Source organism: Vidua chalybeata, chromosome 3, assembly GCF_026979565.1.
Source record: "Vidua chalybeata isolate OUT-0048 chromosome 3, bVidCha1 merged haplotype, whole genome shotgun sequence".
Classification (NCBI taxonomy): domain Eukaryota; kingdom Metazoa; phylum Chordata; class Aves; order Passeriformes; family Viduidae; genus Vidua; species Vidua chalybeata.
Window position 1 is genome coordinate 4813862 of NC_071532.1, and position 12318 is coordinate 4826179.

The window sequence follows — 12318 nt, forward strand, 5'->3', positions numbered from 1 at the left end:
CAGCTGCAACACAAGCCTTCAGATTTTGTGTAAGATGGAAAAACAAGAGAATGCACAACAACAAAACTCCCCAGAGGCAGCAAACAACACATGTACTAACGCAGCTCCAGGCCTCTCCCCCACCCCTCCAGTTACTCTCCAGAGGGTAAAGCGAGATGTCAGGACCTTTCCAGCACTGCTTGGATCAGGTTCTTTGCTCTGCCTAACATTGAAGGGATTGGCTTGAGAATTCAAATTGCTTAAAGGTGCGAAGTCTAGTTTGGGATCTTTAGAAATACTTTGGAAAGTGAAATACAGTCACTGGCCTGGCCTGTTCCTACATCAGATGCTTCTGGCACACTGGTATTTCAGGAGAGGAGGAGCCAGATTCACATGTCCTAAATGGCACCTAAGTCACTTTATCTTTTATTTCCTTCCATCTGACTCCTGGCCTTCAAGCACAGAAACCTTAGGCACAATTTAGGTCATGGGAACCTGGTCTTCAGCCTCTCAACAAGTGGAAATACCCACGGCTGACTCGGGCTAGAAAACACCGAACACTTTACAGGACAAACTACACCTGCTGAGTGTACTCATACACACATGGCAGAGCAATTCTTCTGCCTCAGGGGTCCCCAGACTGTAAACTCTGACCCATGACACAGAGAAAAGCAAAACCAAATTTATACACATGGAGCATATCCCAACTGGACACTGCAGGTGAAGTGTGCAGTGTGAACATCCTCCACCTGCTGACCGTGCTCTGCAGGATCCAGAAGCCAGCTTTCAATGCAAGAGACTGAACGTAACACCCCTCATCCCTGATACCAATGTACTGCACATTGAAGTCAAGCTAACTGAAGTGTTTCTGAAAGTATAGGGAGTGTTACTTCCTTTCCAAAACTGTTATGTATCAGGAAAGATCATAATCAGATTATATCTCAGGCACAGGTAAGAAAGATGGCAGAGTTAACATACCCATTCCTTTTCACATGCAAGCACACACCCTGAAATAAGCCAAAAATGCTAATAGTGTTTATTGCACTACACTATAAACAGCAATTATGAAGCTAAAGAAAGTAACAAAGCATCCCTGCCTGAAGGGTCTTCTCCGGGCTAGCATGTATCAGAAAAAAGATAAACCCAGAAGCTTGAAACATAGTCAAAGAAAAGCTCTCCCCAGATACAAAGTCCAACACTGTGCCCTAATGTGCAACAGGATTTCACTCTCCAGGGCAGAGTGGCTTTCTAGGACATTTTACATCTCAGATCCAGAGCAGCCCCCTAAAAGTAGACTGATACACAGTGTTCAGCTTCAGTGGCATGGGAGGGTTTCACCATCCCTGCCTGCAGCCACAACAGCTCCAAAGGAAAGGGGCACGGCTGTTCTCACCTCACAAGAGGAGCCCTGCAGCAGAAAGCCTACAGACCCACCAGCCATCTCCCTCTACCCCAAACCCAAAGTATACCAAGGAACAGGAGAGTACTTTGAACTCCTGAGGTCAGCATGTCACTGTGTAGAGTCAGCTCATAAGAGATGCCAAGAACAGGGCTGCATCTTGAACCCACCCTCTGCAAAGAAGCAGAAAGGAAGTTTCTGCATCCATATACTAAGACAGGAACCTGTCCTGCAAAAAGCTGAAGTGCTTCATGAGCAAGGCATTAGCCACCTGCATTCTCCATGCAGCAGAGCAGGACTTGGTGCTCTCCAGTAAGACAGGCTGGTGATTTCCTCCCTGCCATTCCCACTGCAATCCAAGCCAGCTGAAGTCTTGCAGGAGCAGTGCCCTAAACCTCCAGACTATCCTGCGTGAGGTGGAGAGATCCTCTCAGCTCTTGCAGCAGAAATGAGCCTGCCTTGCTGAACAGACACTGGTTAAAAAGCAGAGCAGGGATGGGGGGCAGAGAGGCTTTTCCTGTCTGCAGAAGCACTCTCCAGGGAGGAAAAGCCACTGGTCCCAGCTCTGAGAACAACTGGTCCAAAACACAAGCTCATTACTGCACCAAAGACCCTGAGGGCAGGCAATGAATCCCGGATTCTCCTACCTCCTCTCCAACCACCCTCCAAAAGAAGGAAGCAGTCCCATGGACATGCATTTGGTGAGTTTCAAGAGTGCCCCAAGGAGCTTCAGCAGAAGAACACCCAGTTTCTACATTTTAGGTTTCAACTACATACAGAGCAGGCCACTGCTTGTAAGGCAAGGACATTCCCAGTCATGGTCAGCAAAAGAGAACAACAATCGAGTTGTTAAAGCAGAGCTCTGAGATTTAGGGGCCCTTCTTTCTGCTGCCTGTTCTGACACCACATTAAACACTCCTCAACCAAAAAAAGTGCAATAAAAAACCTTTCCTGACATCACAGGAACACTTAGGACTAAATTGATTCAGGGTCTTAGCCTTCTTGCAAATCAAGTGAAAGACAAAATACACACAAGATAAAACTATCTTGTATGTAAACACATGAACAACAGATGACATTTTTTTAAATCAGACCTTTTTCCTTGTGCTCTCAATACTGCTATATTTTTCCTTGTTCTGTGCAAAGCATACAAGCTTAGAAGAAAACAAAGTCTTCTCCCATGCTTGATGTCACACTAGCAGTGCCAGATGCCTTGCTGCCCATCTTCCCACACCTGGGGATATTCCATGAGTACCCCACTGTTCCCATCCACTCCACATCATGCTTAAATCAAGGAAAACAGTTTATCAGTGTTATTTCCTCTTCCCAGTTTTTGGGCTGCTGAGGAGGTGCACAAACAAAAGCAAACAACGTGCAACTTTTCTGTTTGCATGTCCCAAGGACTGGCTCTGCACACTGGTGCCTGAAGAACAAGCACATTGCAAAAGCATTATGTTTCCAGTGGCAAGATGGATGGGAAAAGTGCCAGCCACTTGCTATAACCCTTTTGTCATGCCAATTGCTGGCTGCTATGAGGATGTACTTTAGATACCTCCTTAGAAAAGAGCTCTGCATCTCATCCTTCCAGATGGAGGAGGAATGATTCATACACACATAAGCATGCTAGAATGATGGCTGAAGAGAAAACATTTTCTTTATGTTTTCTGTTTTGCATTACAGGCATGCTCAGGGCCTTAATCACAGGAAAAAAAAAAAAAAAGAAAAAAAAAAAAAAACACCAAACAAATAAACAAACAAAAAAACCCCACTGAAGATGATTCTCCCCGGCCATGTCAAGCCTCATATTGCATGCACACACCTCATGTGCCTCATTCTCCTGCTCTCCCATTTTCACAGCATTTCTCTGCACAGAACATGACAGAATAACTGCACTTACAAAGCCACCACATCACACAATCACAAATACAGGGGAGAGGAGCCAAGAGAGTGATCAGGAGCTCTAAACTGACCACAGACTGACTTGCAATGCAGAAGAAAAGCAAACAGATCTTTTTTTTTTTTTTTTTTCCAGACACACCAGGTGCCCTTTTCTTTCCTGGAGGCCACTGCAGGCATCCTCCTCCCCATCTTACCTGCACAGCACCTCTGCCACACACTTGCACTGCTCTCAAGGGCTCTGCAACCTGTGAATCTAGTTCTGCTTCTCAGCACTCAAGTCCCACCCATTTACTTTCCTCTGGCCTCTCTGATTTGTGAAGTCCTTGGAGCAGAAATTATCTGTAAGCACCTGGAAAGTACCTGAAATATCCCCAGTCCTACTGCAAATAAATAAACAGCAGTACACAGTATGTGTATTAAAACAACTATGTAACAGTCATCTCTGACATCAAAAAATAGGGCTGTAGCTTCTTCCTACAGACAGTGGCAGTAAATGACACTTCGGGGTACATCTATGGACCAGGAAAACCTTCAGATTTGCTTTCTCTGCTACTCACTTCCCTCTTTCCCCCATCACATTATCCACTTCTGGAATCCATGCCTCACTTTTTATTATAAATTATTCTAATCAGGATTTGTGGCCTGGCAGAAATCCAGCATAACCTTCAGAAATATACATACACAGTGGCTATATAGTTCTTTATTTCATAGGAGCCTTTCAAAGAGCCTGGGAGGATTTGGCATCCTTTTTCAGCAGCATCCCTGTGGTGGTGACCCTTTCCTAAAGGGTGCTGGATGCATTCACCTACACTATATCTTCTCTTTGTAAAAATCTCTCATTAAAGCCAGGAAAAAGTGTTCAAGCAGGAATTTTTCCTCTGCTGTTTTTCAGGTTGAAGTAGTGTGGCTTAGGGGTGGCAGAGGGGCTAGAGAGAATATCTGAAGTCCAATGCAGACCTTCTTTCCCACTCCATCCTCTTCTGAATGGGAAGATGTAAGATAGGCTGGGTAATTGCTCCAGCTCCCTCAGAATCAGGGTTCAAGTGGGAAAGAAAGGCAAATGAAAAATAAAAAGTAAAACAAAAACCACATGAAAGCCCCAGCGATTATAAGGACTCTTAACTTTCCTTGGGCAAGGAGCACAGGCTACTTCAGTAGCTCTTGAAAAAATCCCTACACTTTGTTCCCTCACGTTGCAATAGTTCCAGAAGGATTCTGGATCTGTGGCTTTTCCATAAAACTAATAAGGAGGTTCTGAACCCCACACTGGGGAGGGGCAATAAAAAAACCCCACAACAACAAGCAATTTAAACACAGAGCACTACCATCTTGTTAAATAATACGTTAAGAACTCATCTGCAAGTCTGTCTTGGCCAATGAGGGACATCAATCAGGAAGATACAGTAATACTCTCTAGCATGCAATTAGTCTCTGCTGTAAGCACTTTAACTCTGGATTTCTTGGATTATTTTGTTGTTTGTAACAACTATTACTGTTGCTTTGTAGGAGTGATATGATAGCTGTCCAAGCACCACAATCAAATTATGCTACCAGGGCATTTGGGCAAGGGATTATCACAGCAAAGGAAATGGATTATCACAGCTTTTATTCTGAACAAGGATAAGAACAAGATGAGATATCATTTTGAACATGGCAGGAGGGACAGAAGAAAACTGTATCTAAGATTTACTTTTTTACCTCCTCCCTCTTTCGGATTTTTCAAGATAGGCATGCTACAAAAATCTGCCAATCTGAAAAGAGAGAAACTGCCTTTTCTAGAATTTGCACTGAAATATCTGAACTAAAAATATTCCAAATCAGAGGACAGTTAAAACAGCCTCCTTGGATTGGCTGAATGTCTGTTCCTGGGCATTTTCCCACTGCATATCTGCCACTATTTCCTTCACTTAACATCGGGCAACAACCATCACCACCACCAGGCCTAAAGACCTCAGCCCTGTTTTGAAAGCTCACTATCAGAATTGTTCCCTCACACAGGAAGGAGGATGGCTCACCTTCCTTCAGTTGAGTAGGTCCAGCAAAGAGCTGATGTGTTCCTTTAAAAAGATTTAATAGTTTAAAGGTTCATGAAATAGGCTGCATCCTTGCCTTTATTCACTGTATCATTTTATACCTCAGTTCTCACACCGCACCTCAAAACAAGTATTAGCTTTTTTAACTTTACAAATCTTGTTTGATTTTTTTAACAGTATTTTGGTATCTTCAACACATGAGCATACACTTTTGGTGCATGGTACTCAAAGAGACCCTGATTCTGACCTCAATTTCTTTGGCAACAGCCAAATATTCCAGACAGGATGAGGGAAAACACACTAGCCTTAACACTCCTGTGATGCAGTTTGAGAGGTCATTAGTAGCTATTACATATTACAGAGGAAAAATAGACAAAACTAGAAAAGACAGCCAAATAAAGAGAAGCAGAAAAACAAACTAAAAAAAGAAAAAGTGAGCTCTGCAAAAGATAGAAGAAGCAAAAATCCTGCTTTGCTACAGGACAGGGCACGTGTCTGGAAGCTGATGACACCTGGGTATAATTTCTGGCTGTGGCTCTGACTCCTTCTAGATGACTGCACTGATCCAAGTCACACCTCCAGCAGGCTCTCCCTTCACGTTTTCCATCGCACTACAGGGCAGCAGTGGCAAACCTTTTCCTTGCTGAGGACAGAGGACACTAAATATTATTGACATGACACACCTCAACATGGACCTTGTGATTCTACAGGCAAGCAGCAACAACATTGGTAGTTGATTAAGGTTAGAAGGAACAATAAGAAATTGAAAAAAAAAAATTATCTGGAAAGAAGTGGAAGGAATCAAAACAACAACGAAAAAGGAATTCAGTAGGACAGAAAGTAGGAAAGCAGATGATGAAAAGGTTCTTAGAAGGAAACAAACAAACAAACAAAAAAAGATAAAAAAGAAAAAGGCTTTCACAGGAACAGCTAATTTAAATTGACAGGTGGAAAAGAGGGTGCATTTTTTAAAATAACAATATTGAAATTGGGTAATCCAACAAGCAGTATTTTATTTTGGCCCACAGAAAATACTTGAATAGAGATTTGTACATTTTTAAGGAAAAGACTTCAAGCTCTCAATGCACTTGTTTTCAGAACTAATGCTTTAACCACATTAGCAGGGTTATGACAAGACCACAGAGTAACTACAATTCCTTCTCTATCTAGAACCTGCTTTTTCAGAGTCACAATCGCTACAGTAATCTTGCAGTTGTGAGAGACTTTACCCTTGTTATTTCTTGAGATTACTCCCTATTTCAAATGGTAGGAGCTAAAGAGGTTTTGTTCTGGTTCAGCTAAGATCTCTTTATCCTTTTTTCTTTTTTTTTTCCCTGTATTTCTGTGCTTTTAAACTGTCCTTAACTAGACACACATGGCCAATGCCAGATATGAAGTACTGTGGATCACTACAGCTATGGGTAAATATTTTACAGAATCAGGAATTTAACTGCAGATCATATTACTCCAACATCTCTGCCCTTCCTGTCACTTCACCTGCTTGTAATCATTAGAAAGCAGAGTGTCACTTCTAAGCTGCAGTTGAGCACTAAAAGCACCATGCTGGCCTTCCCTGGATCTACTTAATTAGAGATTAGCAGAAACAAAGCATAGGGAGACTATAAACATAATTTTGCCAGTTTATCAGCAAACAGCTTTGGGTTACCAAAGAGATAAGAGTAAGGCTGCTATTTCACCTGTGCTGCTAGACCCGTGAGTTTACCTTTGCTGGGACCACGCCTCCAGCAGAATTCCCTCTGAAACATCAACATGCACCACAGTATTAATTTTCCAAGCTGCTGATCTTTAGTGTTGTCTGCATCGTACACCCAGCATTTTGGACTGTTTCTCTTCATACAAGAACGTGCTCCACAAGCCTCATGATATCCCACCACTGTTACATAGGCTGCTCACATGTCACACTACAGATGTTCACCACAGCGTCCTCGAAGAAGCCGCAGGGTTGGACCTTCTTAGCTCCAGAAAGTCCACCAAATTAGCACCCGCCACAAAGGCAGAGAGGGGTCCCCCAAACTGTACTTTAGCATGAATCAACCATTTCATCAGGAGTCATAGCATACAGCCACATTAAAACAGAATAATTTGATGGTGAACTGAAGTTTCATTTCAGTCGGGAAGAAGAGAAGAAAAAGCGAAGCCCTTGGATGAGAAGACAGCCGTTCCCATTCACAGCTCCTCCCAATTAAAATGTTTTATATAGATCATCAGAACCTAATGCATCGTACATGTTCCACAGCGTGCAGCATAAGGCTGTTGGTCTGTCATGTCTCAGTGTGATGAATGATCTGGGTACTTGTCTCTCTGGTATAAAAGCAGGAGAAGCTTTGAGACAAAGAAATAAAGGCCAATGCATATTACACATCTTACAGTGCTTAATATCATTCTCCCTGATGCACATCTCTGAAGACAGTTAAGGTCACTATTTCTCTTTTATTTTGAATGTGGATTTCAGCATGAGTATCCTCCAAATCCATGGGAGAACTTAATTTCAAGCAGAAGCAGGAACATCAGGAACATGGAGCATTTGGGCTACAACAAACAATGCCACACTAGCATGTCATAAGAAAAATAAGTGACCTTCCCTTTTGCCTCTGCTGACAAACACACGCATGAAGCCACTTGCAGACCAGGATGTTAGTGTGATTTCTGGAAGACAATCTAATAAATAAAGATTTAAAAGAGTTTTAAAAAAGCAAAACAAAACAAACCTGACTACTGATCGCCAGAACTGAAAAACCTGCCTTTCCAAATCAAGCCTACATGGAAGGCAGACAAACAAACAGCATCTTTTCCTTTTAACAAGGAATCTGCAATAAGGAAAAGAAATCAGCATTTTATTGATTTCCATAATGCCATCTCTACAAGTTAACAAACTCACTCAGCTGCTAATGCTAATTCACTGATGCTATGGAACCTTCCCATATAATTATACACCCTCCACTCTGCTGAGCCCCAGGGCGCTGTTTCTAACTTTCCAGAGGACCACTGCACCAAAAGTAGAAACAAAAAAAAAAAACCAAACCAAACCAAAACAAAACAACAACAAAAAAAATCTCTTTTATTACCCAAAGCAAACTGCAAACCAAATCTTGCTTATTTAAATGGGAAGTTAGAGAGACTTGATTTTTAAGACAGGGAATAATCTGCCAGTCTGCATATATTTTCAGATGTGATATCATGACAACCAAATCCTATTTAAACTCTCCCCGCCTCTATTATTTTTCTTCCTAAGAGTACACAGGAATACAACATACAAATATTGCAACAATTTTGACTTCTAGGGAGAAATTCCAAAATCCTTCTCAGCTCAGAAGGGTTTCAAGAGGGTGATTCAGAATCAGACATGGAGACTTTTGTGGATGTCACTACAATTAACATTGTAAAAAAAATATGAAATGTTACCACTGCTACAAGGATGTATATTTCAAAGATATTTTTATTAAGCTTTAACCCTGGAACACCTTCTAAACCAAATTTAAGGAAACTTTCTTCTCCAAGTCTAAAATCAAAAATGTCCTAAATATTTAATGAAGTAAACTCTGCTATTTTTCTCCATTTCTCAAAAAAAATTCAAGCAGGCAGCTCCAGTATATTTTAGTGAGAGTTTTATTCAAATGGGGATGGCAGAATTTGGCCCAACTGATCCCAGTACTGTCTATCTGGAAAAAAATGTAATGGAACTCTGCAGTGTAAACACCCTCCCCGAATGACTGTACCTAGAGTCCCCTTTCCTGCTCCCCCTGTTTGCCCTGCCTTGATATTTCAGATCCAGCCATACTCGGTTCACCACATCCATCAAGATTCAATGTGCCATTTGAGCTAATATAACTTGATTTTGCTATGGTTTCCCATGCCTATATTAACTTAGAATCGGTTAATCTATTTCCTCCGAGAACGGTGAAATGCGTGGATTTTTGTTCAACAAACAAACAAGTTGACAGTACCAATACAGAGTCGGAGAGCCTCTAAAAACAATCTAGTTTGCATAATTAATGTTAATTACAATAACATCTCAATCAGTGACACAAAGGCTTAGCAATGAACACAGTCATACGAGGAAGTGAAAACATGAAACAAACATGCAGGGATCTTGTCTTGTTCTGAAAGAGTATCAAACAAACTTTCAAGAGATTTATAAATAAGCACAGAAAGGCAGAAGACAACTCTGCTTTGTTAGACATTTTCTTTACAGGCTGCTCAGCACAGAGCTTTCTTCCGAGACTGTAGTAAGACAGTGGATCTGAGCTATGGACACACCAGATAATATCATCTTTCTACAGCGCCACATCCAAGTCATTATCAACCAGCCGAGGGCCTGATCCTTCTGCCACTGATTTCAATAGCGAACACTTTAACAATGCAATGTGAACGTCTGGGGGGTGGGGGCGGTTCTAGAGACAGAGGGGAATTAGGAAAACAACTCCAACCTGAACACCGCACATAGGTGTGGAATCCCACAGGCGCAGAGGAACTTCAGGACAAGAGAATTAATTTATTCAACAATCTTTTTCCTACTTTCTGTAGCAACAAGGGAAAGCTAAACGCACGGAAAACTTACCTGCCTGTTTCACTCGGCAGCACAGAAGTCTTAAACAGGAGTGGTTTTTGGTACGGTCACTTAACAAAGCAGATTTACATTTAATCCTCAGAAGTTTTCTTCGTGGCCCAAGGAAAAAATAGTCATCCAACGCGTTGTCATTTCAAGCAAAGGGAATAAAATAGTTATGAGAAACACAAGCGCCACTCCACCTCACCCAGATTGGCACTGTAGTACACAAGCAGCCACAGAAGCATCGCAGGGAGCACTTGCGCAGTGAAGTGCCACTCAGAGTGAGTAAGGGCGGTGTAATTGGGGCTGATGAGGGGAGGAATCACGACTTGTCACGTCATTACTACAGGGGCCTTCCTCAAAACGTGAGTTTCTTGATTACTCCTCTCATTAATGCAAATCTGCTCTGTTAATGAAGTTACAGTGGTGCCAAGCCAGTTGCAGAGGAGAAACAGGCCCACTTTGTACTGATTCAACAGACCGCAGCTGAAGGACCCCTCCCCATAAAGGCGAAATTTAGGAAGTTTTCAGGTTATGTTGGGCAAGTTTCCCCCTAGGAAAAGGACTGATTTTCTATTTGATGTCAATCTCACAGCTGATTTATTTTTGTTTCCCTCCCTCTATTTATAGATAAAAGCAAGACAAGATTTAGTAAAGATTTCATTTTCTCTAGAAACTCACTGACCTTCTGCATACACTTGAGCACCCACTGAGTAAAGCCATGCTTTACTAGGACTTATTTACAAGAGTGCTTGCCTTTAAAAAGAGAAACTTCATGTGGAGGATTCCCAGAATGATGCTGGCCTTTCCTCTTAACAAAAATTCAGTAGATTAATTTTTCAGATGCCTGAGATAGATGATTTTGGAGCCCTGTGAGGTTTGGTAAACCTTCAATTCAGCAATTAGTTTCCATATGATATAAATTACAAAGATACCGCAATTAATATTAATAAATGAACCCAGCAGGGCACTGAGGCTTTGGATGCCCTGTGCATGGAAGCACTGCTGTATTTGCTGGGGTTTTCCATGCCTCTGTTTTATTTTAGCTGCTCTGTACGTACAGCACACGAGAACATATACCACATTCACGTTCTAAAAATACATTGATGGGGGGGTGAAAAAAAAAAAAAATCAATAGCAGGGAAACAGAGACACAACCATTTCACATCAAGCACTCCCAATACCAAGCCAAGACACCAAAACTCCCTCTGCGGACCACGGCTCCCCCCTTCCAAACACGCACGTTCCTGCCACGGCAAGAGAAGCCCAGGTAACAGCGAAACATCCAGGAGTGACAGCGTGCGGAGGAGGATGGAACACCTGGAAATACAAGAGGTGCCTTTCCCCGCTCTTCCAGCGCGGACAGTGGCCAGAGCCCGGCACGGTGGGGTTGTTCGATTTCGGGATACCCTCACGTCAACCATCACCACAGCCTCAACCAGGGCGGGGGAAAAAAAATAACCACAATAAAACCAAAATTACAATCGCCGGCAGCACGAAGTTGGCAACGACGCCGGGGGTTAATTGCTATTTTTTTTTTTTTTTCCCCCCCTTTCTCTGGCAGTCCGAGCGGGCAGCGCCAGGCTGCGCCGGGAGGGGAATGCCCCAACTTTGGAACAGTTGTCGGTGGCCGCCCCGCACGGCCCGGGGCTGCCCCGGCCCGCGCCCCCCGCACCCCCAGCCCCCTCAGCGAGCCCGGGAGGGCCGAGCCCGGCACTCACCCGCTCCGGGGGCTCCGCGGCGAGGACCGGCGAGGGAGGCGCCCGGGGGAGCGGGGGCTCGGCGGAGAGAGGGGGCGTGGGGGGGGGGGGGGGGAACACGCGGGGAGGGATTTAAACCGCGGGGAGGTCAATGTAAAACGAGCGGCGTGCCCGGCTCTATCCCATGCCGCCGCGGCGGCCCCGGGCGGCGGCCGAGCTGGGGAGGGTGAGCCGGGTCGGCAGGCGGCGGGGAGGATGTGACACGGTGACAAGTGCGGCCCGCCAGCCCTGTGCCGGGGGAAGGGGGGCCGGGGCAGCCCAGGCAGCGCCGCCCGCCCGCACACGGCATTGACGGCGCTGCCGTGACTCACACACGGGAGTTGGTCACAGGGCGGCACCGCGCGGGCGGGGGGGAGCGCCCCGCCCCCCGCCCGCCCGGCAGCCAACGGCGCGCCGCGGCCCGGCGGATTGGCAGGGCGGGCGGCCAATGGGAGCGCGGGCCGGCCGCCGGCGGCGGAGCGGCCCCTCCGGCCCCGCGAGTCTTCTGAGGACACTCCGCCGGGGAGGGCCGGGGGGGAGCCCCGCGGGGCGGGACCCGCGCGCCGGCCCGGCCGGCGGCCAATCGGCGGCGAGGGCCGCGTTGATGGACGGCGCGGGCGGCCAATGGGGAGCGCGCGGGGGCGCGGCGGGGAGATGGTCGCGCAGGGAGCGGGGGCGGCGGCCGCGGGCGGCGGAACC

General features: G+C 45.1%; 1 protein-coding gene across 3 annotated transcripts in view; it reads right to left on the bottom strand.

Annotated features, from left to right (window-relative positions):
* Positions 1–11954, bottom strand: part of SERTAD2 (SERTA domain containing 2) — a 75438-nt gene extending 63484 nt beyond the window's left edge. For all 3 annotated transcript variants that reach the window (XM_053938677.1, XM_053938680.1, XM_053938676.1), the window contains exon 1: positions 11602–11954. The gene's annotated coding sequence lies outside the window, so the exon portion shown is untranslated. The remainder of the gene's footprint in view (positions 1–11601) is intronic.
* Between the last annotated feature and the right edge of the window lie 364 nt (positions 11955–12318).